This window comes from Geotrypetes seraphini, chromosome 12, assembly GCF_902459505.1.
Source record: "Geotrypetes seraphini chromosome 12, aGeoSer1.1, whole genome shotgun sequence".
NCBI lineage: Eukaryota > Metazoa > Chordata > Amphibia > Gymnophiona > Dermophiidae > Geotrypetes > Geotrypetes seraphini.
In genome coordinates, this window is record NC_047095.1 from 4,195,581 (window position 1) to 4,220,250 (window position 24,670).

The 24,670-nt window shown below is 43.3% G+C and overlaps 1 long non-coding RNA gene across 1 annotated transcript; it reads left to right on the top strand.

The window, feature by feature from the left end:
- The first annotated feature begins 284 nt into the window (after window positions 1-284).
- LOC117346718 lies at window positions 285-14,942 on the top strand. The gene is made up of 3 exons (XR_004536650.1): window positions 285-638; window positions 6,287-6,388; window positions 14,856-14,942. It is a non-coding gene; the product is annotated as an uncharacterized LOC117346718 (long non-coding RNA).
- Window positions 14,943-24,670: the final 9,728 nt, after the last annotated feature.

The following is a 24,670-nucleotide window of genomic DNA, read 5'->3' on the forward strand; positions in this document are numbered from 1 at the left end:
TATGTGCCTCTGACTTTTACATTTCATGCAATTTTACATCCCCCCCCCCCCAATCAAAAATAGACAATAAATAAATGTAATTTTGTGTGTGCAAAAAGGCTTCACAAAGAGCTTTATAAAATTACAAATATATAAAAAGAACAGTGCCATGCTCAGAGCAGATAGGGCCATCAGAGCCAACCACTTGCTTTTCCTGGACCAGCTGCACCCCAATGTGTAGCTCTCTGATAAGGATCCTTGTCTATTTACCCTAACGTTGTGTATTTCACTCCCACAGGCTACACAAACTCCAGCTTTTTCCCCGTCTTAACACGGCTGCTAGAATTCAAGACCTATCGACTGAAATAACCATGATCCGAAAGAGATACTGGTTTTCGGGGAAGGGCAGGAACAGAGCAGGAAATGCTCCTGATTGTGCAACTGCCGGCGGGGGCCGGGCTATGCACAGGGTGGGCCGCTGGCTGGCGGCTCAGGCCCGAGCGCCGCTCCGTCCCCCACCCCTGTGCTTCTTCTCCGGCCTGGGCCCCGCCATGGACGGCACCGACGAGAAGAAGCAGGAGGGGGTGCGGCGGCCGGACGGCGGAGAGCTGAGCGAGGCCGAGAAGAGGATCGCGGAGGCGCACGAGCAGGCCTGCCGGGTGAGCCCCGGCGACTTGGCCTGCCGCACTAACACTTTCAGGGGCTGCAATTTCTGCTGCTGAGTCGACCCCTGGCAAAAGCCCAGTTTGCGTTAGTTAATAACGCAGCCCTGGTTGTCAAAAGTCTCCCCACTCGTCGCTCTGGCCTTCGTCTTCGTCAGTTCTTCCCTATCCCGGAAACGTCTCCTTTGCTCCTGTTTACTGTCAGGAGCTAACCCACTTCACAGCTACTGATGCATTCTTTCCCTGTGGCCTAATACAGGCTATTTAGATGGAAAGAAAGAGCTCCTGTTCTGCCACTGACACAGTTCTCTGTAGGCAATTTAAAAATAAACTGAGCGCCTTAAATACGAGGGGGGTGCTGAAAAGTCCTCCATCCAACTAACTTCCTAAATTCCTAGCGTTATTTTGCCATTATAGCAGAAAACAGTGTTATTTTATTTTGCAAAGTGCCAATTGGCAGAATCAACACTGTTTCAGATCATTAATTGTAGAGTTGCCAGACGCCTGGATTTCCCAGGACATGTCTGGGGATCTGGACAGCTTTTCAAATTCCGGCACTTTGTCCGGGTTTTGAAAAGCTTTTCTTCATGTAGGAGGGCAACCTGATGATGTTGTGTGCATGTGACATCATTACATCGCATGCGAGGATGTCCCCAATGAGAGAAGGCTGGGGGCGGGGTTGGAGGTGGGGCTTGGGGCATGACTGGGTGGGATGGGTGGGACAGGGCAGGCCTGGTGGGCAGGTCTAGGGGTCCGGATTTTCCAGATGGCAAATCTGGTAATCCTAATTGATTGAACCATGCCAACTGAAAGTGTGGAATTTTCAAGTGTAGAACTCCGAGACGTCATGAAGTTCCTAGTCCTACAGAAGAAAACTCCAAAGGAAATCCATGAATGTATGATGCAAACATCAGGGTTACTAGATGTTCAGGAAAACCCGGACATATCCTCTTTTTCAAGGACTGTCCCGGTGCCCAGACAGTTTTTCTTTTTAAATGGGGTAGTCTGGGTTTAGCCGGCTTTCCCAACTCCCCCCACCTACCTCCTCCCCGGGCACGGCCGCTGTAATTGAATCTTCAGGCAGCCGACAGCATCAACGAAGTAAGCCTGCTACTCCGGCCTGCCCTGGAAGCCACCTCTCTGTAAGTCCCGCCTACGTGAGAACAGTAAGTTACTGCAGAGAGGTGGCTTCCGTGGCAGGCCGGCAGCATGAAGGAAAGGAGGGAGGGGGCTGTAGAAACAACATGGAGGGAGGGAGGACTGAAGAAACAGCATGAAGGGAGGGAGGGAGGAATGGAAGCATTTATCTCAGTGCTGGTGAAAAAATGTTTCTTTATCTTGTGGAAGCTGCGGGCCATCAAATTTTAATTCAAGCCGACAGCATTTAGATTACTTATTCAGTCGTTGATACTCAGTACTTTGGATTACTGCAATTAAGAAGAATGAAGAATACTGCAGTGCGTTTGATTTTTGACCTGAAAAAGTCAGATCATTTCACGTTTTATTCCAGGGAGCTTCATTGGCTCCCATTTGAGGCCTGTGTGAAGTTCAAACTGGGAATGCTCTGTGATAAGACCTTATATGGTCATGCACCTGAGTACCTGTTAGAATTATTTACAACAAACCGTCCACTGTGTAATACTGCATTATTTGTTTCCCCCTGGTTCGAGGTTGTGTGTATAAGAAGTTCCAGCAACGTCCAATTGCTTTTCAGGCAGCCAGCTGGGATAGGGAGTTACGTTCTTTATTTGACAGGTCCTGTTCTTATATACATTACAGAAACTTACTGAAATCAGTCTTGTTTGTAAAACTTTTAGAGAATTGAATTGATTGATGTCTACTTTGTAGTTCACGTGGAATGTTCAGTTTTCTGTTTTTGTGAACCGCATTGATCCGTGAGGTTTTGCGGTCTAGAAATGTAATGTAATGTAATGCATTATGAAGAGAGTGCAGGAGAAAAGAGCATGGAGTAGGGTAGTAGTAGATAAGAACATAAGAATTGCCGTTGCTGGGTCAGACCAGTTGTCCATTGTGCACAGCAGTCCGCTCACGCGGCGGCCCTCTGGTCAAAGACCAGCGCCCTAACAGACTAACCCTACCTGCGTACATTCCGGTTCAGTAGGAACTTGTCTAACATTGTCTTGAATCCCTGGAGGATGTTTTCCCCTATAATAGCCTCCAGAAGAGCGTTCCAGTTTTCTAACACTCTCTGGGAGTGGAGTTACAGAAACAGCAGGAGAGGAGGTTGGAAGAGAGAGAGAGGGGCAACTGCTGGGTGGAGGGAGGATTGGAAGGAGAGAGAGAGAGAGAAAAAAAGAAAGAAGCACCCACAGGAGAGGGGTTTGGAACAAAAGAGAGGAACACACACCTGTGGAAAAGGAGGGTTGGAGGATAGCACTAAAAGGGTGCAGAGGATTGGCAGGAGGACTAAGGAAATAGGTAGGGTGTGGGCGGGACTGTGATTGGAGTCCTCTTTTTGATCTTCACAAATATGGTAACTCTACTCATCATACTCCACAGTGAAGAAGTGGTGTGCAAACTTTCAGCATGGAGATTTCAAGACCAAAGATGCAGCAAGATCTGAGAGGCCTCAAACGATGTCAACTCCTGAGATTGTTGACCATGTCCATGACCTGATTTTGGTGGATTGGTAAATATCAGCTAAAACAATTGCTGAGACACTACAGATATCCAGGGAATGTGTGGGTTTGTAATCCATGAGCAGATGGGTATGCAGAAGCTATCAGCCAAGTGGGTGCCCAAATGTTTGAATGCCGACGAGAAATGACATTGAGTGGACACTACTAAGTTGATTTTGCTGCATTTTCAGCAAGCTGGACAACTAGTTACTGTTGATGAAATACAATGATCCTGAGACAAAACAACAGTCCATGCAATGGCAGCACTCAGATTCTCCGAGGCCAAGGAAATTCAAGACCTAAAAGTCAGCAGGAAAGTTCATGACCTCAGTGGTTTGGGATCAGGAAGGTGTTGTAATGACTGACTACCTTCCAAGGGGCAAAACAGTTAATACAGTAGATTACTGTAACTTGCTGTGCCAATTAAAAGAGGCATTGAAAAAAAAGAGAGGGAAGCTGTGGAAAGAAGTTCTTTTTTTGCTAGACAATGCACCTGCTCACAAGGCTGGCAAAACGATGGATTGTTTGATGCAGTTGGGGTTTCAGTGCATTGACTATCCACCCTACTTAACCAGGTCTTGCTCCATCTAACTATTTTCTGTTTCCAAACCTTAAAAAGTGTTTGCAAGGGAGGCAATTTTTGAGTGATTCATAGGTGATTGCAGCAGCGGAGCAGTATTTCAGTGACCAGACATCAGAGTATTTTTTGGAAGGGTTACAGAAACTTCAGGCACAATGTGCCAAGTGTGTTGAACTTAGGGGTGAATATATAGAATAACTTGCAAGTTTCATGGCTCCTCGTTATTCCCTAAAGTCATCATTCATATTTCAATTCTTGTAACAATTCCTGCAAATATTTATGGCAGTGGCACCGGTAATTAAGCATCCAAGGAAAATGCTTCTTGTAACTGCTCTAGACTCGCCATATTGATTACAAAAACATAAAAATGAAGCAAACCAAGAACTGAACCTTTGGCTACAGTGCTGGTAACATTCCTTTCCTCAACTCCATGTTTACCACTACCCTTTGATGCCTTCCACTCAACCAGTTTCTAACCTACTCAGTCACTTTAGGGCAGTGTTTCTCAACTCGGTCCGGGAGTACCCCCTTACCAGTCAGGTTTTCATGATGTCCACAATGAATATGCATGAAATAAATTTGCATACAATGGAGGCAGTGTATGCAAATCAAGTTTATGCATATTCATTGTGGATATCTTGAAAACCTGACTGGCTAGGGGGTACTCCAGGACCAAGCTGAGAAACACTGCCCTAAAGTGACTGAGTAGGTTAGAAAATGGTTGAGTGGAAGGCATCAAAGGGTAGTGGTAAACATGGAGTTGAGGAAAGGAATGTTACCAGCACTGTAGCCAAAGGTTCAGTTCTTGGTTTGCTTCATTTTTATGTTTTTGTAATCAATATGGCGAGTCTAGAGCAGTTACAAGAGGCAATTTCCTTGGATGCTTAATTACCGGTGCCACTGCCATAAATATTTGCAGGAATTGTTACAAGAATTGAAATATGAATGTTATTTATCAAAGTGGAAAGCAGACTTGATCACAAGATCAGTTTAAGTGCTGCCTTGGACTACTTAGACAACCCAGGCTTTGCATTGGGAAATGCAGTATAAATCCCATATGCATTTATATATCCCCCCCAAACAGAGCGTTTAAAGCTACTTTACGCTCTGATGACTTGGCCAGAAGTGCTTCCAACCAGGGGCAACCTTGGGACACATATTGGACATACCCACATATTTTCCGCTTTTGGAACAACCTTTGTATTTATATCTCAAGACTGTGGAACTCTCAATGGATCTTGACAAGTCTGATATTGTGGTCCCAGTATCTAAAGATCTTAGAGGTTTTGTGAAACACTCCGTTTTTAATGGGGGAAAATGCATTGTGCGTAATTGGCTACTTCCAGATCCACCCCCATTGACACAGTGGTAATCGATGATAATGAATGCTTCGTTGGAGTGGAGAGGCTTTTCCGACCTTGATTCGTTGAAGGAATGATGATTTAGCATTATCTGGGAACTCTTTTGGAACTCCCTTATGGCAACTGCCTGAAGCAGACTTTTAAATATGTAAGCACTGGTGTTATGGCTGATAGCTTAGAACCTTTTCTCCCTCGAACAGAGGAAATTGAGAGGGGACATGATCGAAACATTCAAGGTACTGAAGGGAATAGACTTAGTAGATAAAGACAGATTGTTCACCCTCTCCAAGTTAGGGAGAACGAGAGGGCATTCTCTAAAGTTAAAAGGGGATATATTCCATACGAATGTAAGGAAGTTCTTCACCCAGAGAGTGGTAGAAAACTGGAACACTCTTCCGGAGTCTGTCATAGGGGAAAACACCCTCCAGGGATTCAAGACAAAGTTAGACAAGTTCCTGCTGAACCGGAACGTGTTCAGGTAGGGCTAGTCTCAGTTAGGGCGCTGGTCTTTGATCAGAGGGCCGCCATGTGAGCGGACTGCTGGGCATGATGGACCACTGGTCTGACCCAGCAGCGGCAATTCCTATGTTCTTATGTCATTTTATTTATAGAAGCAACAGTGGAAAAGTTGGGGATAGGGGATGGGGGGAGGAAAGAAAATGGACTAATACATAGTTGTATGTTTTGTTTATTGTATTGTTGTTAATAAACAGATTTAAACACATTCCCAGATTACAGTGACAGTCCACAACTGAGGGCCATGCTCAGGAGCCCATTCTGAAACCCCACAATCATGAGTTCTTAATCTAGCCTTAAGGTATTGCTTTGCAAATGACTATCTTCTTTCTCATCAGGCTGTGAGCACTGTCTCTCCCACATCCCCAGCCCTGGCTAACCAGGAAAAGGAAGATCTAACCAAAAGATCAAAGCCAGACCTCCAGGCTTTTCCTTTCCATGTGATTTTTGTTAGCCAACTCAATTTCAGTAGAATACTTTAAAACTATTTTCAGTGGGATTATGGCAAATAAAACGGGATTGTAAAAAATTCAATTTTTTATTTTTAAGGCAGGACAAGAGAATTACATGGATCCTGAGACTGGATATTTGGTTTTTACCAGATTTGCTCATTTACAAAGAGGAAAGTGCTGTGGCTGTGGTTGCAGACATGTGAGTATTGTAGTCCGTAAACTGAACAACTCAAAGATATCTCGACCTTAGTCTAACTGTACCGAAAGCCATTCTCAGGAATTTGAAGTGCAGGTTTGTGGGGCAATTTGGTGTTCAATGACATATGCGGAAATACCATGTAATTTCTTATGAAATGAAGGAAAAAGTTGCAATAAATCCTTATGAGTGTTGTAACATCTACATGTCAGATAGAACCCGGAAGTCAGCGGAGTTAAATATACTGAAAATTGTCACTTAGAATCCTGTAATTGTAAGATCGAGAATATAACACAAACCAACAGACAAGTACAAAATCAAAATGAAATGCAAGAGTGAATGCAGCTTGCTTAGTACCTTTCATCAGTGCATCATGCCTTTTGCTGTTGCCATTGCCAATTATATCTGTAATGTACGTATATCTTTACAGAATTTCAGCCAAAGCCATTTAGGACAGAGGCCCTGACAGATGTGCTAAAGGACAGAGCCAATTGCAAATTGACCCAGAGCCCAAGCTGATGCAATGCTAATAAGTGCCTTACCACAAACCTGCAGCCTTGCATTTCCCCCACCCCTTAACCTTCAGGCCCTTTAAGGTTACCGTATGACTCCAGAAAAAGGAGGAAGGATTGAGACATCCGGGTTTTACTTCCATTGAAAGCAATGGTAACCCTACCTTTGACTCCACAACAATCATGATCATAGTAACATAGTAGATGACGGCAGATAAAGACCCGAATGGTCCATCCAGTCTGCCCAACCTGATTCAATTTAAATTTATTTTATTTTATTTTATTATTTTTTAATTTTTCTTCTTAGCTATTTCTGGGCTAGAATCCAAAGCTTTACCCGGTACTGTGCTTGGGTTCCAACTGCCGAAATCTCTGTTAAGACTTACTCCAGCCCATCTACACCCTCCCAGCCATTGAAGCCCTCCCTTGCCCATCCTCCACCAAACGGCCATACACAGACACAGACCGTACAAGTCTGCCCAGTAACTGGCCTAGTTCAATATTTAATATTTCTGATTCTAAATCTTCTGTGTTCATCCCACGCTTCTTTGAACTCAGTCACAGTTTTACTCTCCACCACCTCTCTCGGGAGCGCATTCCAGGCATCCACCACCCTCTCCGTAAAGTAGAATTTCCTAACATTGCCCCTGAATCTACCACCCCTCAACCTCAAATTATGTCCTCTGGTTTTACCATTTTCCTTTCTCTGGAAAAGATTTTGTTCTACATTAATACCCTTTAAGTATTTGAACGTCTGAATCATATCTCCCCTGTTTCTCCTTTCCTCTAGGGTATATATATTCAGGGCTTCCAGTCTCTCCTCATACGTCTTCTGGCGCAAGCCTCCTATCATTTTCGTCGCCATCCTCTGGACCGCCTCAAGTCTTCTTACGTCTTTCGCCAGATACGGTCTCCAAAACTGAACACAATACTCCAAGTGGGGCCTCACCAATGACCTGTACAGGGGCATCAACACCTTCTTCCTTCTACTGACTACGCCTCTCTTTATACAGCCCAGAATCCTTCTGGCAGCAGCCACTGCCTTGTCACACTGTTTTTTCGCCTTTAGATCTTCGGACACTATCACCCCAAGGTCCCTCTCCCCGTCCGTGCATATCAGCTTCTCTCCTCCCAGCATATACGGTTCCTTCCTATTATTAATCCCCAAATGCATTACTCTGCATTTCTTTGCATTGAATTTTAGTTGCCAGGCATTAGACCATTCCTCTAACTTTTGCAGATCCTTTTTCATATTTTCCACTCCCTCTTCGGTGTCTACTCTGTTACAAATCTTGGTATCATCTGCAAAAAGGCACACTTTTCCTTCTAACCCTTCAGCAATGTCACTTACATACATATTGAACAGGATTGGCCCCAGCACCGAACCCTGAGGGACTCCACTAGTCACCTTTCCTTCCTTCGAGCGACTTCCATTAACCACCACCCTCTGGCGTCTGTCCGACAGCCAGTTTCTGACCCAGTTCACCACTTTGGGTCCTAACTTCAGCCCTTCAAGTTTGTTCAACAGCCTCCTATGAGGAACTGTATCAAAGGCTTTGCTGAAATCCAAGTAAATTACATCTAGCATATGTCCTCGATCCAGCTCTCTGGTCACCCAATCAAAAAATTCAATCAGGTTCGTTTGGCACGATTTACCTTTTGTAAAGCCATGTTGCCTCGGATCCTGTAACCCATTAGATTCAAGGAAATACACTATCCTTTCTTTCAGCAACACTTCCATTATTTTTCCAACAACTGAAGTGAGGCTCACCGGCCTGTAGTTTCCTGCTTCACCCCTGTGACCACTTTTATGAATAGGGACCACATCCGCTCTCCTCCAATCCCCAGGAATCTCCTCCAGTCCCGTCTCCAGAGATTTGTTGAACAAGTCTTTAATAGGACTCGCCAGAACCTCTCTGAGCTCCCTTAGTATCCTGGGATGGATCCCGTCTGGTCCCATCGCTTTGTCCACCTTCAGTTTTTCAAGTTGCTCATAAACACCCTCCTCCGTGAACGGCGCAGAATCTACTCCATTTTCTCGTGTAACTTTGCCAGACAATCTCAGTCCTTCTCCAGGATTTTCTTCTGTGAACACAGAACAGAAGTATTTGTTTAGCACATTTGCTTTCTCCTCATCACTCTCCACATATTTGTTCCCAGCATCTTTTAGCCTAGCAATTCCATTTTTTATCTTCCTCCTTTCACTAATATATCTGAAAAAATTTTTATCTCCCTTTTTTACATTTTTAGCCATTTGTTCTTCCGCCTGTGCCTTCGCCAAACATATCTCTCTCTTGGCTTCTTTCAGTTTCACCCTGCAGTCCTTTCTGCTCTCCTCTTCTTGGGTTTTTTTATATTTCATGAACGCCAACTCTTTCGCTTTTATTTTCTCAGCCACTAGGTTGGAGAACCATATTGGCTTCCTTTTTCTCTTGTTTTTATTGATTTTCTTCACATAAAGGTCCGTATCCATTTTTATCGCTCCTTTCAGCTTAGACCACTGTCTTTCCACTTCTCTTATGTCCTCCCATCCTAACAGCTCTTTCTTCAGGTACTTTCCCAATGCATTAAAGTCTGTACGTTTGAAATCTAGGACTTTAAGTATCGTGCGGCCGCTCTCCACTTTAGCTGTTATATCAAACCAAACCGTTTGATGATCACTACTACCCAGGTGAGCACCCACTCGAACATTAGAGATACTCTCTCCATTTGTGAGGACCAGATCCAATATCGCTTTTTCCCTTGTGGGTTCCGTCACCATTTGTCTGAACAGAGCCTCTTGAAAGGCATCCACAATCTCCCTACTTCTTTCCGATTCCGCAGACGGAACATTCCAGTCCGCATCCGGCAGGTTGAAATCTCCCAACAGCAGAACCTCCTCTTTCCTTCCAAACTTTTGGATATCCACAATCAGATCCTTATCAATTTGCTGCGATTGAGTCGGAGGTCTGTAGACTACACCCACGTAGATAGAAGTTCCATCTTCTCTTTTCAGAGCAATCCATATCGCTTCTTCCTCTCCCCAGGTCCCTTGCATTTCGGTCGCTTGGATATTGATCTTTACATAGAGAGCTACTCCTCCACCTTTATGACCATCTCTGTCTTTCCTAAAAAGATTATATCCCGGTATGTTTGCATCCCATCCATGTGATTCACTGAACCATGTCTCTGTGATAGCAACAATATCTAGATCTGCCTCTAATATCAGGGCTTGCAGATCATGAACTTTGTTGCTTAGACTGCGAGCATTTGTGGTCATCGCTTTCCAGCTATTTTTCAGCGATAATCTCCTTTTTCGTATGGATTTTTTTGTCGTTTCACTTTCCGTTGCAATACTAAGAAATGAGTTGCTGATATTGCTTATGTTGCAGCCTTTACTACTATCACATCTTTTCTTTTGCCGGGGGTGGTCTCTATAATTGTCCTTCGTACATACACCACCCCCACCTTCTAGTTTAAATGTCTAGAAAAATATTGTCTAAATTTCTCTGCAAGGTTTCTTTTTCCTGCTGTAGTAATATGTAGCCCATCAGTGCAATATAGCTTCTTGTCCTTCCATGTATTTCCCCATCCTCCTATGTACCTGAAGCCTTCTTGATGACACCAGGCTCTGAGCCATCTATTAAAGTCCTCTGTGTTTTTCACTCTTTGCTCTCCTTTTCCATATGCAGGCAGTATTTCAGAAAAAGCTAAAGTCTTTACAAAAGGTTTCACGCCCTCACCAAGCTCCCGAAAAGCTTTCTGTGCTGCAAGTGTGGTGTTGTTGGCCAGGTCATTTGTTCCCAGATGGATAACAACATCAGTGTTAAAATCCTTAGTTTCTTCCTTAATTATAGTCAGTATTTGCCTGGAACTCCTGGTAGCTGAGGATCAAAGAAGACATTTCACTATTTTGGTCTCCTCGCCCTGTGTTCCAAGGCCTCTGATGAAGGAATCTCCCAACCGTAATAGTTTTCTGTTTTTGGCTTTTTTATTTGTACTTAGGGTGCGCTTGTTCTCTTGAGTTACCTTCATTGGTTCCAGTCCCACCTCCCTTCTGTTTTCCTGAGTATCGCAGTGCACTAGTGGAGCGAAGGAATTCTGTAGAGGTAATATTAGTGAAGGTGGATGTTTCTGTGTTACATGTTGCAGTCTTCCTGAGCCTACTGTGACCCATTTATTCCTGGGCTGTTTTATTCTTTGAGGTAGAGGTGGTAAGTTGGTATGATTTTGTGGAGTGATGGAAGCTGCTTTAATTGTATTCAATTCCTGTTTAAGTTTGCAGAGCTCCTCCTTAATACTGGCAAGTTGAAGACAGATGGGGCAAGCCTTAAGCCTCCAAATAGTATGTCTTGGAATTAAAGCACCACAGTGATTGCATAGAATAAAGGTCATCTTGATTGGTTGTGAAGTGACTTGATTTGAGTAGTCCTGATTATATGGGTCTCTATATATGAATAGTGGTCCCTGGGGTTGGTGGGACTATAAGTAAGACTACTAGTAAGGCAGAAATATAGGCTCTATACCACCTAAAACACAGTATTTTAAACAAAACTGCAGGTTCTATCAGTGCTACCCTAAAACACAGGATTTATAACAGGATTTTCCCTACTTTAGTCACCCTGAGCCACAGGCACCAGAAATATAGGCTCTATATTTCTCCACTCCACTCCAACATCACCTCTCCCAGAATAATCTGGGCTGTTTGAAAACAGTTAGAGTGGTTGTCAGGATCTGTTGTTTTGCTTTGAATGCAGCCACTGTTTGCCCTCTCCTTCCCCACAAAAAAGCTGCTGTCCCGAAGGTAACGACCTAGTTCTGCCTTATGGTCAACTCTGCCCAGAGTAAGTGAGTAATGGAGCATAAAATATAAGATGTTTATGAAATGCACTTTCCTTATGTAACTTTTGCTTGAAGTATATGTACAAACCTGCTTTGGGACCCACAGTTAAATTTGCTTACAGTGGAAGCAGTGCTTACATATTCATTGTGGATATTCTGGAAACCCAGCTGACTGTGGGACAGGTCTCTGGGACAGGTTTGGGAAAACTCCAAACTGACAAACAAAATCCCACTCTTCAAAGCATAGGATATAAACAGGGGGGAGGAAAAGGATCTCAGAAACCTGCTTGGTGACAGGGATATTGATATGGTGATATTGGTCTGTGTTATATCTGACTTGGCTGAGGTTTATTCCCTATCATCAAGCAGGTTTCTGAGATCCTTTTCCTGAGATATTTAATAGTAACTCTCAAGCAACCAGAAACTACATTTATCCAGCATCTATGAAACCCCATGAGTGCCGGTTAACTGAGAGTCTACTGTTCCTGTGCATTTTATAATATCTGTACGTCACAATTTTGACTCCACGCCATCCAAGCCATGCCAGGAACATGTCTGAATGGAATATAAATATGTGTCATCTTGTTGTTGTGTGAACTTATGTGCATGCACACTGTGTAATTTTATAGAATTCCTTTTTCTGTGTGTAAAAAAGGCTTTATATGTCAAAAACCCTTTATAAAATTATTCCCTCGTTAGACCTCTTTATGTGAATTCTAAATTAGCAGGAAGCGCTCTGATTATTATTAGTGTAAATCATGTTTTATTGTTGCACAATCAGCAAATACATAGAACAAAGCAAAAGCAGAACAAAGTCGAGAAAACCAAAAGTACAACAAGACAAGTTTTTAGAAATAAACCCCCATCCCCCACTCTGCCCACTCCCAATTACTAACACTGCACCCATACTGGAATCCCACCTCCCTATACCTACCCCATCCCCAAAGAAAACCAACAGAACAAAAGAACTGCTGAGCAAGCTGTGTTCTTATGCCACTCAGCAAGCACCAAATAGAAACATCCCCAACCCCAACCGGCCTCCCCCAGAATCCACCCCCACCCTCCCCAGTTTGCTAACAACACACTCTCTACAGCCATCCCAACCATCCACACTCAGCCAGACACCAGACCAAACATCCCGGGGAAGCATCCGAGGACATGCGGTATCATCGTCTAGAACGAGTTTAAGACCAGACTTCTGGTCCTAGGGGAAAGCGATTGAATATAGGAGTCCCAGATCTGCAGAAAAACTTCCTTCCGCTTGAAAGACAAGCGGGCATGGCGTTGCTCTAAGAGCATCAAATTATGAAATCAATTCCTCCAAGCCCAGTAAGCAGGTGCGGTCGATTGCATCCGTACACTAAGTATGATCTTCTCACCTAACACAGCAGCCTTCCGAATCAACGCGCTCTGGTTATTTTTATATCATCACACAGGGTAGTAGAAAGCATTGTTCATGTTCTACAAAGGGTCAGGGTTACAGTGTAGACAGAGCTCCATTTTCAGGACAGCACCTCCTTGGCTGATGCTGGCTGCAGTATCGGAAATTGTGGCCCAGGCAGTGGGAACCTGGGAAAGTCATCGGGGCACCCCCCTAGCTGTGACAGTATATAGATAAACACAAGCCTGCATTCCAGAAAGCAGGCTCTATGGTCTCTGTTGTATTTTTTTTAACCTTATATATTTGGGGGAACATTTTTATCCAACTCTGATCTAGTGAGCTAAACCCTAGCACATAACACAGGGAGTGGTTCCATGTAGTTTCCAGACCTTGGGACTCATATGGTTGGGGAACTCTTCAGCAGTAGAGAAATGCAGCCTGGCAAATCTCACCACTGTCATTTGAACATATATCCCCTTTTACAAAACCATAGTGAGGTTTTTAGCGCTGGCTGCGGTGGTAACGGCTCCAACGCTCATAGAATTCCTGTGAACATCGGAGCTGTTACCACCACAGCCAGCACTAAAAACCGTTCTAGGGTTTCGTAAAGGAGGTATAATTATTAGAGCACTGCTTAATTTAAGTGACATAAAAGGAGAGTGTGGTGTAGTGGTTAGAGTCACAGCCTCAACACCCTGAGATTGTGGGTTCAAATCCCATGCTGTTTCTTGTGACCCTGGGCAAGGCACTCAGGGCTTCTTTGTTAAGGTAAGAGCGGATAGCGTAGCTGGTTTTAAGAAAGGTTTGGACGCTTTCCTGGAGGAAGAAGTCCATAGTCTGATATTGAGAAAGACATGGGGGAAGCCACTGCTTGCTCTGGATCGGTAGCATGGGATGTTGCTACTCTTTGGGTTTTGGCCAGGTACTAGTGACCTGGATTGGCCACCGTAAGGACAGGCTACTGGGCATGATGGACCCAGTAAGGCTATTCTTATGTTCTTATTTTGCTATTTTCACTAATGGCTCTTTCCCTGTAAATTTTTGTTTACTGCATGTCATTGAAGGTGGGTTGAATTAAAGCAGAGTGGGAGTCCAATAATGAAAATGAATTTACCACCCCATTGCAGGCAAGCTTTTGATGACATTGTTAGTGTATTTTCCGAAGCAAATAAATAAATAAATCCTGCTGCTCTTTACAAAGTTCTCTTTGATAAATTCAGCAGTTCAAAATTCTTGTTTTGCAGTTTCAAAACTGTTCCCTGTTGTTCTGTGTGATCATATTTTTTTTAAAGCCCCATATCTACACCGTGGTGATTCATTTCTTTTGAACAATAAATGGCCCAGTCGAAAATTGGGAATTCTTAACTCACAGCAGCCATATCATATTGGAAATCTAGAAAGTGTTCTCACTCTTTGTCTCCACTTTTTTTTCTTTCATGAATAAAAATATGCCCATGAAAAAGTAGATGTCAGAGTGAACTCAGTGAGGAGTCTAAAGAATGATTACTTTGGACAGTAATAACCCTAAGGTTGCAAGGACACATTTAGGAAACAGATTTGTGGCCACTAATTAGAGCCTTTTGCTCAAGGTTGCCATTATTTTTCCTTTTAGTGTTTGGAGACTACAGTAGATCAATTGATTTATATAACATCATTAACTCTTCCTGTATCCCATTCCATAAGTAGTATTCTGTGTTTTCATGTTGATTGGTAAGCAGTGTGATAATAACCTTATCGTTCTTTCTTTCCTTTGCAGTGTCCATACAGCCAAGTGAATGTGAAAGACCCAGCCAAAAAGAAGAAGTTTAATTCATTCTTTTATACCTGACAAACCCATTCCTTCCTCCTCTCTTTGATTTCGAGTTATAAGCCACCTATTTCTGCCACTTCAAGTTTGCTGCATCGGTGCTGTGATAACTTCCGATGGGGCCTGATGAACACTTTATCTAGGAAAATTTAAAAGTAATCTAAAAGCATTTCTTTTTAAAGATGCCTTTGGTGCTTAATCCTTAGGCCAAAGACTTTTCTGTATTAAACTATGTTTTTACTTGTTTTCCTCTTGTACTTTTCCTCTGTATTGCTTTTCTATATTGAATTGTATTTCACAATCCCTTTTTACCTTATGTTTCCAAAATGATGTGTTAGTTTTTAACCCAATGTTATTATTTAAAGTGTGTATTGTACTGTTGTTTTATTGAATGTATTTTAAATTGTTCATCGCTTTGAAATATGATTAAGCGATTAATCAAGAGAATTATTAAACTTGAAACTTTATACGCAGTAAATATAACATTAGCTGATACCATATGCTTCCACTACCACACTATGGATGTTGCTACCAGGTTCTTTCTCTGAGCTGGATATAACAGCACCTGTGCTGTAGGTAGCTCGCTCCCTACTTATTCTGTTATGCTTCACTTCCTGTTGAGTCAAGGGCTATCTCAGGAACAGAAAAGGTATACCCGACTGTGTCTCAGGGATCAAGAGCTGCTGTGACAACCTAACACTTCTAGGAGTCTCACTTTATTTAGAGGTGTCTCTTTCCACTTGAAGGACAGCCTAGATGTTACCTTCTCTACCCTGCATTTGAAATCTGTTCCAAATCTGATATTAAACTCATTCTAGAGTGACTGACACGTGTTCAGTTTGTAGGCTGAAACCCCCATTCTGGATGAAAAAAAAAATCATACACTTCACTCTGTTCTAAAACATGCCAGAGCAATGACATGCTACTCTAGAATTCATTTCTTTTTTTAAAATAAATCTTTATTGATTTTCCATTACTAACAAAAAGTGCAAGACATTCATATCAGTAACAATAACAAATAAGCACTTAAATACAAACAGTAGCAATGCAACAATATAAGCCCCCCCACACACACAATTACGTCAAGGAATCACACTAAAGATATATCCCTCCCCCCCCCCCGAATGTGTTTGAATTATACCAACAAAAAGAAGAATAAAAGAACTATAACAATTGTACAAAAGACGCCAATGGACCACAAACTAAGGGCTCCTTTTACAAAGCTGCGCTAGCGGTTTTAAGCGCACGCTAAATTGCTGTGCGCGCTCGAACCACCAACAGACGAAGAATTGCAAGATGAAACGGCACCCCTGGAACCCTGAAATGGAATAAGAAAACCCTCGGAAAAACCCTGCAACAATAACGAAGCAGCCTTAGTGAGGGGATATTGAAGGAGCCAAGGCCGCATAGTATCCACCCGAACAGGAGTGGGAAGCCCAACAGAAGAATTATTTGCTGGGACCCACACCACCGACCTGTCCCTTCTTGGGGCATTTAATAGACGGATGTCCCTGCCCGCAGAGCATGCAGACATGCTTGAAGCAACAGTCCGGGAACAAGCACGAGGACCGATTAAATTTCCAACATGCGTCTGAAGCCTGACCCCCAGGTGCCCCCGAGAATCCGGCCAGCGACCGAAAGGACTGTCTAAAACTCGGCCCAGCCACTCCCGGTCGCGCCGCTGCCCCCCCCCCCCCAGAGACCCCCCTAGACTTAGAAGCCATATGCGTCAACCATAAGTTAATATCCTGGGTGCCCCAGGACATGTGACGGTTTTTTTCCATTTTATCCCGAAAGGCTTCATCATAGTTGAGCCAAGACCAACTACCAAAACGTTGGTACACGTCCAAGACAGAATCAGCGTAAGACAACAACAATCCAGAATCCGCCTGGTGCGCTCAACCGCAAACACTGGCTAACCACAGAAATGACCGAATCCAGTTAATGATATTTCGGGAAACAGGTGATGTGCGCACTGGAACCCCATCCTTTTTAACCTTCTTCTTTGATTTTTTATTCACCCTCCCTTCCAGCAAACGGAAAATATCCACACACTTACGTTTTCAAATTTTTCTTCACCAAGACTTTGGCACTTTCTCCCATAACTTCGACAATGCCACCAATGCCGGTGCACCCTGAGACCTAACTTCCGCTACGCGAGAAGAACCCAGAGCGCCCTCTGACCCCGAAACAGAAGATGAAGAGGAAGAAGATAAAGATGAAGAATCAGATGAGGAAGAAGACGACAAATCATGCACCTTACCCCTCCCCTTCTTCCTACGATGTCCCCTAGACCCCTTCCACCCCTTAGCTCCCTCCTTAGACCCATTACCCTGTCCAGCAGTGTCCGAAAGCCAGTGATGCTTCCATCAGCAGCCACCACATCCTCATCCGTCTATCCAGCATCACGATCTGCTGCAGCTGATATTGACCCAGGAACCGATGGCTGGAGCCCTCCAACCACTCCACCAGTCGATGAAGTCTCAGGCCTGGAACTCTGATCCTGCAAAGAAGAAAGAAAAGAGGGAGCAGCAACCGAACCAGAAGAATGAGCACCAAGAGCCACATTAGAAGCAAGACCCTGTGACTCACCACAAGGCGGCTGAAAACCTGGACCCCACTCCGCCCCTGGAAATGCCCCACTCCCACCACCCAAGGAAGAACCTGCAGCTACCGAAGTAGAAGGAAAAGAAGGCCAGAAACCAGAACCCCAATCCGGAAACCACGGACCAGAAGGCCAAGCCGACCAAGGGAAAGGAAAAGAAGGACCAGCCCCATGAAACAAAGGAATCGAATCCCCGAGAACCCCAGAACCTGAAGCCGAAAACTGAGAGGGAAAAATAGGAAGCCGAAATCCCCCACCGACCCCCGATGAAGATATGCCAACCCCAGACGCACTACTCGCAAGAGGGGAGCCCGGCAGATCACGGAAGACCGACTCCTGAGAAGGAAAAAACCCCGGAGGCCCAGAAGGACAAGAAGAATCAGTAAGACTGGGACCCTCCTGCAAAGAACCACCTCCCCGACCATCTGAAAACAAGGGGACATTAGATCCACGTGAAGCCCCTGCGGAAAAAGGGGGCCCCCCATCCCTAAGACCACTGAAACATGGACCCAAAGATTTTCCCCTGCCACCCTTGGATTACCCGCCTTTCTTACCCCGACGGCCAAAATTGAGGGAGGCAGCCGCCAACGCGGACAAGGCCGCCATCTTTGATGACTGTGTGATCTTGAGGCTGCTTTCCAGTGTCGGGAGCAGGGGCACTTACCATGTCTGAAGCAGGATCTTCATCAAAAGAATCACCCGTCACGAAAGACACCTCGACCTGATCCTCCTCCGAACAAAACGCCCCTGCCTCCGCCATCTCGAACCGCCATGTGAAAATATAAAACCCGCACCGCCGCTGAGGAAAAAAACGCTGCCACGAACCCAACAAACCCCGACCTCCGCGGCTGTCTGCTGTATGAAAATTAACCCCGCTCCGCATCCTATTCCCCACCAATCCCCAAACCTGGACGGACGGCACCTACCCCAATCATCACAACTAACACTCGCCTGTCCCTCGTACTTGCCCTCCCAGAGCCAATCCCGATGGGTCACCACGAGAGCCTTCCAGCCCCGTGTTACATGCGCCCATCAAGACTCGCTCTCGGGCTAACTTTTCTCATACCTAAAGCTTAAACATAGAATTCATTTCTACTTTGATATGTTCAGAAATAAGTAGACATAATCTAAACTTTATAAGTTATTGACAATATGATTTTCTTTGTCTTTTTGATTCTTTGGTCATTATCTCTTTTATGAGTAAATAAATGCAACTGTTTGTGACTTGGATTCGTCAGTTACTTGTTATGTATACACTGGGGACTTTACACGATAGTTGCAGAACTGATGCATAAAATTGTATTCAACTACTGAACTGATGCCCTCACCAGTTCTGTCTTTAGTACACTTCTCCCTCCGTATTCGCGGTTTCAGCCATCGCGGTTTCGATTATTTACGGGTTTTAGCTTGCTGGCTCCTCCCCTCAAATTACATCAGCTTCCATAGAGAAATCGCTGATTCTAAGCGTTTACAGAGAAAATTGCTGATTCCCAGCACTTTCTTCACCGCGTTTTGCCTCTCCTTCAGGAACAGGCCAGGTCTCCCACCATGTTATTCACGGTTTCACCATATTCACAATGGTTTTTAATAGAAAACAGCGAATAACATATGAAAAAGTTATTCACGGTTTTTCTGTATTTGCGGTTCTGTTAATCCCCTATCACAACGAATACGGAGGGAGAAATGTACATCCCACTTGGCTTAGTCAAAAAATAGAAAACAGTAGCAGGCTCTGCCCCATCCAGGAAGCAGTAAATGGTACATACAGAAGGTGGGGGTTGGGGGTTGGGGTCTCTCCTCACTGTCTGCAGGCAGAATGATAATTTACTGCCTGGTAGAACCTGTCCAGCATAAGTGCTGATTTAGCCCACTTTCTGTGCTCTTCACCTTTGATTCTTGCTTCCACTGGCAGCCTCTTTGTGGCGAAGACTGCAAGCATCTTTGAAAAGATGAGTGAATTGATACTCAAAGGATTTAAGCTTCTGACTTTGAGGTCCTTTTAGTAAGCTGTCATAAGTGCTAGAACATGCTTACCACTGCTTAAGAAAGGGCTTACTGCGGGATGCGCTCAGATGCCCTGCGGTAAATCTCTGATCTGTGCAAATAAGCTGCACACTAAAAAATATTTTTAATTTTATCTTGAAGGGGCATGTTTGGGAGTGGAGAAATTCTGCAGAGGGTTAGCACATGAGCCTTTACCGCCTACAAAATTGGTGTTGGTAACTTCTCCATGCTAATTCTTTTTAATAAATGAACAAAAGTGGACTACTTTGAAGTCCAAAATCTCCTTTAATAAAGGATAAAACTGTCCAAATAATAGCAAGTTGCTCTCTGGGAGAACAGACTCAAACCAGTCACTTTCAGCTTCAAGCAGTCTCTTTCTCTCGACATGGCCATGTTTCGGCTGGTGCACCTTCATCAGGAGAGCTCAGCTTTTCGGTGTGCGATCGTTTTACTAGCTACAGCTCATTTTTTTGTGATTAGTTCTCTTTTTGAACTGCGTTCTAAACATCAGTTGATATCATTTCGACCAGCGAGTTTGTAAGGTGTATTTTCCTTCTCCTGATGAAGGCGCACCAGCCGAAACACGGCCTTGTCGAGAGAAAGAGACTGCTTGAAGTTGAGAGAAAGCGGCTGCTTTGAACCGAGTCTGTTCTCCCAGAGAGCAACTTCTTATTATTTGGACTGTTTTATGCTCTATTAAAGGTGCTTTGGACTTCATAGTGGTCCACGTTGTTTGTTCATTTGTTGACATCCCGTGGAACTCTTTTTGCTCCTTTTTTTAAATAACCACACACTAATGGAAACAGTAAAAATGGCCTTAGTTTGTAGGAAAGACTTATATAAGAGTGTGATATCACTCTCTACTGCACCTTAGTAAGGGGGCCCCTTTGAGAATTATGGTCATAAATTGGTCTCTCTGAAAATTTACTAGGTCTGAGTTCTTAAATATATACAAAAACTTTCACCTGACTTTTCGAGAATGTTACCTCTCTAGTTAGAATATAATCACACTATCAAATAAACTTAGTGCACAAATTAGTACTACCAACAAGGACAGATCAGATCAAAGTTAGAAGGTGACAGGTCAAAAGCGTGCGACGACAAAGGTGCGCCGACAAACAGCGTGCTGAAGAAAAACAGTATTTTAAAGGACTCCGACATTATACTGAAAACTTCACTTTTTCCCTAAAAAAGAGGGAAAAATTTAAGTTTCTAGTAAATGAGGGTAGTTACAACCCCCCAAACCCCCCACAACGCCAGCGCAATCTCTATTAAGTAAAGTGGGGGGGGGGGTCCTCACTAACACCCCCCGTCGGAGCCCCTTAAAATACTGTTTTTCTTCGGCGCACTTCCACCTTGCGCTCAGTTGTCTGCGCTAGGTTGTCTGCGCTGGTTTGTTGGCGTGCACTTTTGACTATGAACCAAGTTAGAGGCCCTTTTACTGAAGCTTAGTGCATGCTAATGGAATTAGCATGCACTAAATGCTAAGAAGCCCATTGGTATAATATGGGCTTGTTAGCATTTAGCACATGCCTTTAGTAAAATGGGCCAAACATGAAAATATTGAACTTCACCATGTCTTTCATGAGCTTTTCGTAGGCTGTCAGAAAAAGACAACCTCAGTTTCAAAATAAGATTTTCCAATTGTGCTTGCCAGCCAACTAAAGAGTTATATAAATGTTAAAAATGTTTTCCAGAGGCCTGCTGGAAGAGGATGCCCCATCCGCTACCATTCTTCGTACAGCCTGAATGTCTTTCAATCAATAATGCACTTGTCATGACATACAGGAGTTCGGAGTACAAGCATGAGCAGGAAGCAGAGGCAGACCTTGAAGTTACTGAATTAAAAAGCTTCCATGAAAGCAGGGACTCCTATGTTTATAGTTCTGTGAATGAGAGCTTGTACCATCTACTAAATCAAATAGCTGCCATAATTTAATAACCCTTTATAGTAAGTGGTTAGACTTCTTGTCAGTAAAGGAGATCTTCCCAGCTTCAGTCTTGGCTGACCTTATTAGCTGGAGGATTTCCAGTCTAGTTATGTCATTGAGACAGCAATAATAACAATGAAATAAACCCCCATATTATTTAGACATAGCACAGCAGGGGGCTTATTATAACCTTTTCGGTTTCTTCAGTTTAAGTCAGATTTCACATTGAAGGTACTGGGGAGTAGATATATATATATATGTGTATAAGCTACAACATTGAACTGGAAAATGTGCTTTTTAAATTATCTTGTAAATCATACCTGGTGACGTAAGAATTTAAGATGACCTTGCTTCTATGCACCCTTATTTTTTATTGCACTTCCTGGTTGGAGGCTAGCAGATGCATAATCATAATTTTTAGCTCAAAGCAGGCAAAGTGATTGTCAAACTCTACATGGGCTAAGTGTTAGGAACCTTCCTTTATAATAAAAAGATTCATGTTTAGTGTTTAGGCCCTAAGAAAATTCAGTCTGTAATGAGATGGCTAAAATATACCATTGTGTGCAGTATATCAGCTTAATACTGGGACTCGTATATTCATAATATCTGTAGTTGAGGCTCATGAGCTGATGCAGTTCAATGCTGCCTCATCATGAACTCATTTTTGAGATTCAGCTCTTTGTAAGTCATTTATATATAGTGGTAATGCCTTATTGTTTGACCTTCGCCTCTGTACAAACTTATCCTCACACAAAAAAATAAAATACACAGAGGTTTTGATAATTTAAGACATCCCTATCCTTACCGATAAAAAGCTGGATGCAAGGAAAACCGGATACAGTAGTAAAAGAGAAGAAACACCGGAATGATATTGACCATAGAGATATCGGTCCCAAGTGCTTATCTCTGTGAATTGTGTGGAGAGAGATCTTCAAGCACGAAGAAATGCAGTCTGAGACCAAGAAAATGTGGCAGAAAGACAAATATTTTTCATTGTTTTGAGTGCCACAGGCTTGGTTAAAAAGAATTTCCAAGCACACCCTGGATAGGTTGTCATGGCATGTTATATCTTATGAACTCCAGATGGAAGCTCTCTTTGGCAAGATGCAAGTACTACCACAAGCATTAGCAATGGATTTGACAGACATCAGACTCCATGTACCCTGGCTCAAGAATAAGGTTCATTACTGTCATAGTATGCACAAAACTAACCCATTTAGAGAAATTGCCCATGAGATAAACCATCAAACCATGAATAAATCCTTGAAGAGGAGTTTCAAGAGTGGAGCTTCCCAAAGCGGTCCTGAGGACCATAAAACCTGTCAGATTTTCAGGGTATTCACAGTGACTAGGCAGATAAATTTGCATATACTGCATCTCCAGTCAATGTTGTTTTATGTCTATTCATCATGGATCTCATGAAAACCCAACTGGCCATGGGGATCTCCACAACAGGTCTAGGGAACTCTGGTCAATAGTATACAAAATCTTCCAGAGGGATCAGGTCTTCAGGTGTGTAACTGCTTTGTGAGAAATCCATGGGAAATGTATTGTGAAATGTTCCCAGCTATAGAAGTTGCTAGTTATTCATCTGATTCTGATCCTAATTCTTACTCTAGCACAGAGGTTCTTAACCCAGTCAGGGTTTTAGGAAATGCACAATGAATATACATGAGATAAATGTATGCAGATCTATCATGCATATTCATTGGGGATATCTTGAAAACCAGTGTGGCTTGGTGTCCCCCCAGGACTAGGTTGAGGAAACCCTTGGTCTACCATGACTTTTTATAAGGACCAGATCAAATTGGTTGGTATCTCACATATGAATTATCTTTTTTTTTATTTATAAAAAATCTATAGCCTGCCTATTAACCTTCCTAGACCAGTAATATATAAACACAATCAGACCTACACCACAAAACAGCATAAAAGCTTTATAATGCAACTAAAGGAATAAGAAACTAAAGATTTCACAAATTTGTGAAATTTCAAATAATTTTCATTCTCAATAAAGACGGTAATCTATACCTAAAGAATAAATTAGCCCTCTAAACACCTTTGAGGCTTCTAAGGTCATTCCAAGGAGCATCGCCAACTGTACCCTCATCAGAGGAAAATAACACAATTTGACACCGACCGGTGAGCTTTCTCAGGAGTACTCCACACACGTTGAAACTCCAAGACCTAACTCAAGACTACCTCTACACCAGTGGTCTCAAACTTGCGGCCCGGGGGCCTGCCGAGTAATATTTTGAGGCCTTCGGTATGTTTATCATAATCACAAAAGTAAAATAAAAGTTTCTTGATCATATGTCTCTTTAGCTGTAAATTACAATATTATTATTAAGACTTAGCCAAAAGGAAAATTATCTCATGCAAAATTGTCATTTCTTTAATAAGACATTAACTATTTTTTTCTGAGGACCCCCCCCCCAAGTACCTACAAATCCAAAATGTGGCCATGCAAAGGGTTTGAGTTTGAGACCACTGCTGTACACCTACTTCAGGAAGCAGGTAAAAGCCAGGCCTTCTCCCAAGCCTTTAAGGGCCAGATTCTATAAACAGCACCCTAATTAAGGCCAACTAGCAGCGCCTTACCTAAATTACTTGAATTAGATTAAATGGCATGGCATTTGACCACGCTATTAAAGTTAATTAAATGATTTAAAAAAAAAAAAAAAATTAAGTTAGGCATGGAATTCCATGTGACGCCTAGAGACTCCTAAGTCTAGACACCTTCCACTGCCTGACACCTACCTAAAAGTAGGTGTGGTTAGGGGGCAGAAAATAGGCATGATTGACTTAGGCATCACTAGGCATTCAAGTTAGGTGCCGGTAAATTAGGGCCAGTGAAACCTGGCCTGATATGCCGGCACCTACTGTACCTCTAAGACGCCTAGCAATGCCTAAGCCAACTATGTCTAAGTGCCACTAGACGGGATTCTATAAACGGCACTTAGCAGTTGATTGGCAACTGTGCCAAGCGGTGCCACGAGATGCTATTTATAGAATCTGGCACTAAATGCCTGCTGTGATTGGCTATCCATTTACTCCACATCTGGACTCGTTTGCAACTGAGGCCACTTCCACATACCTTTATCGACTGCACATATAATTTTGTCCTGATCTAGCCACCAACGTATTCATCCCAATTACTTTTTGTCTTGTCTTTCTTGTCTATCTGTAGTTGCCAAATGCATTTGTCCCCTCTCATCTATTAA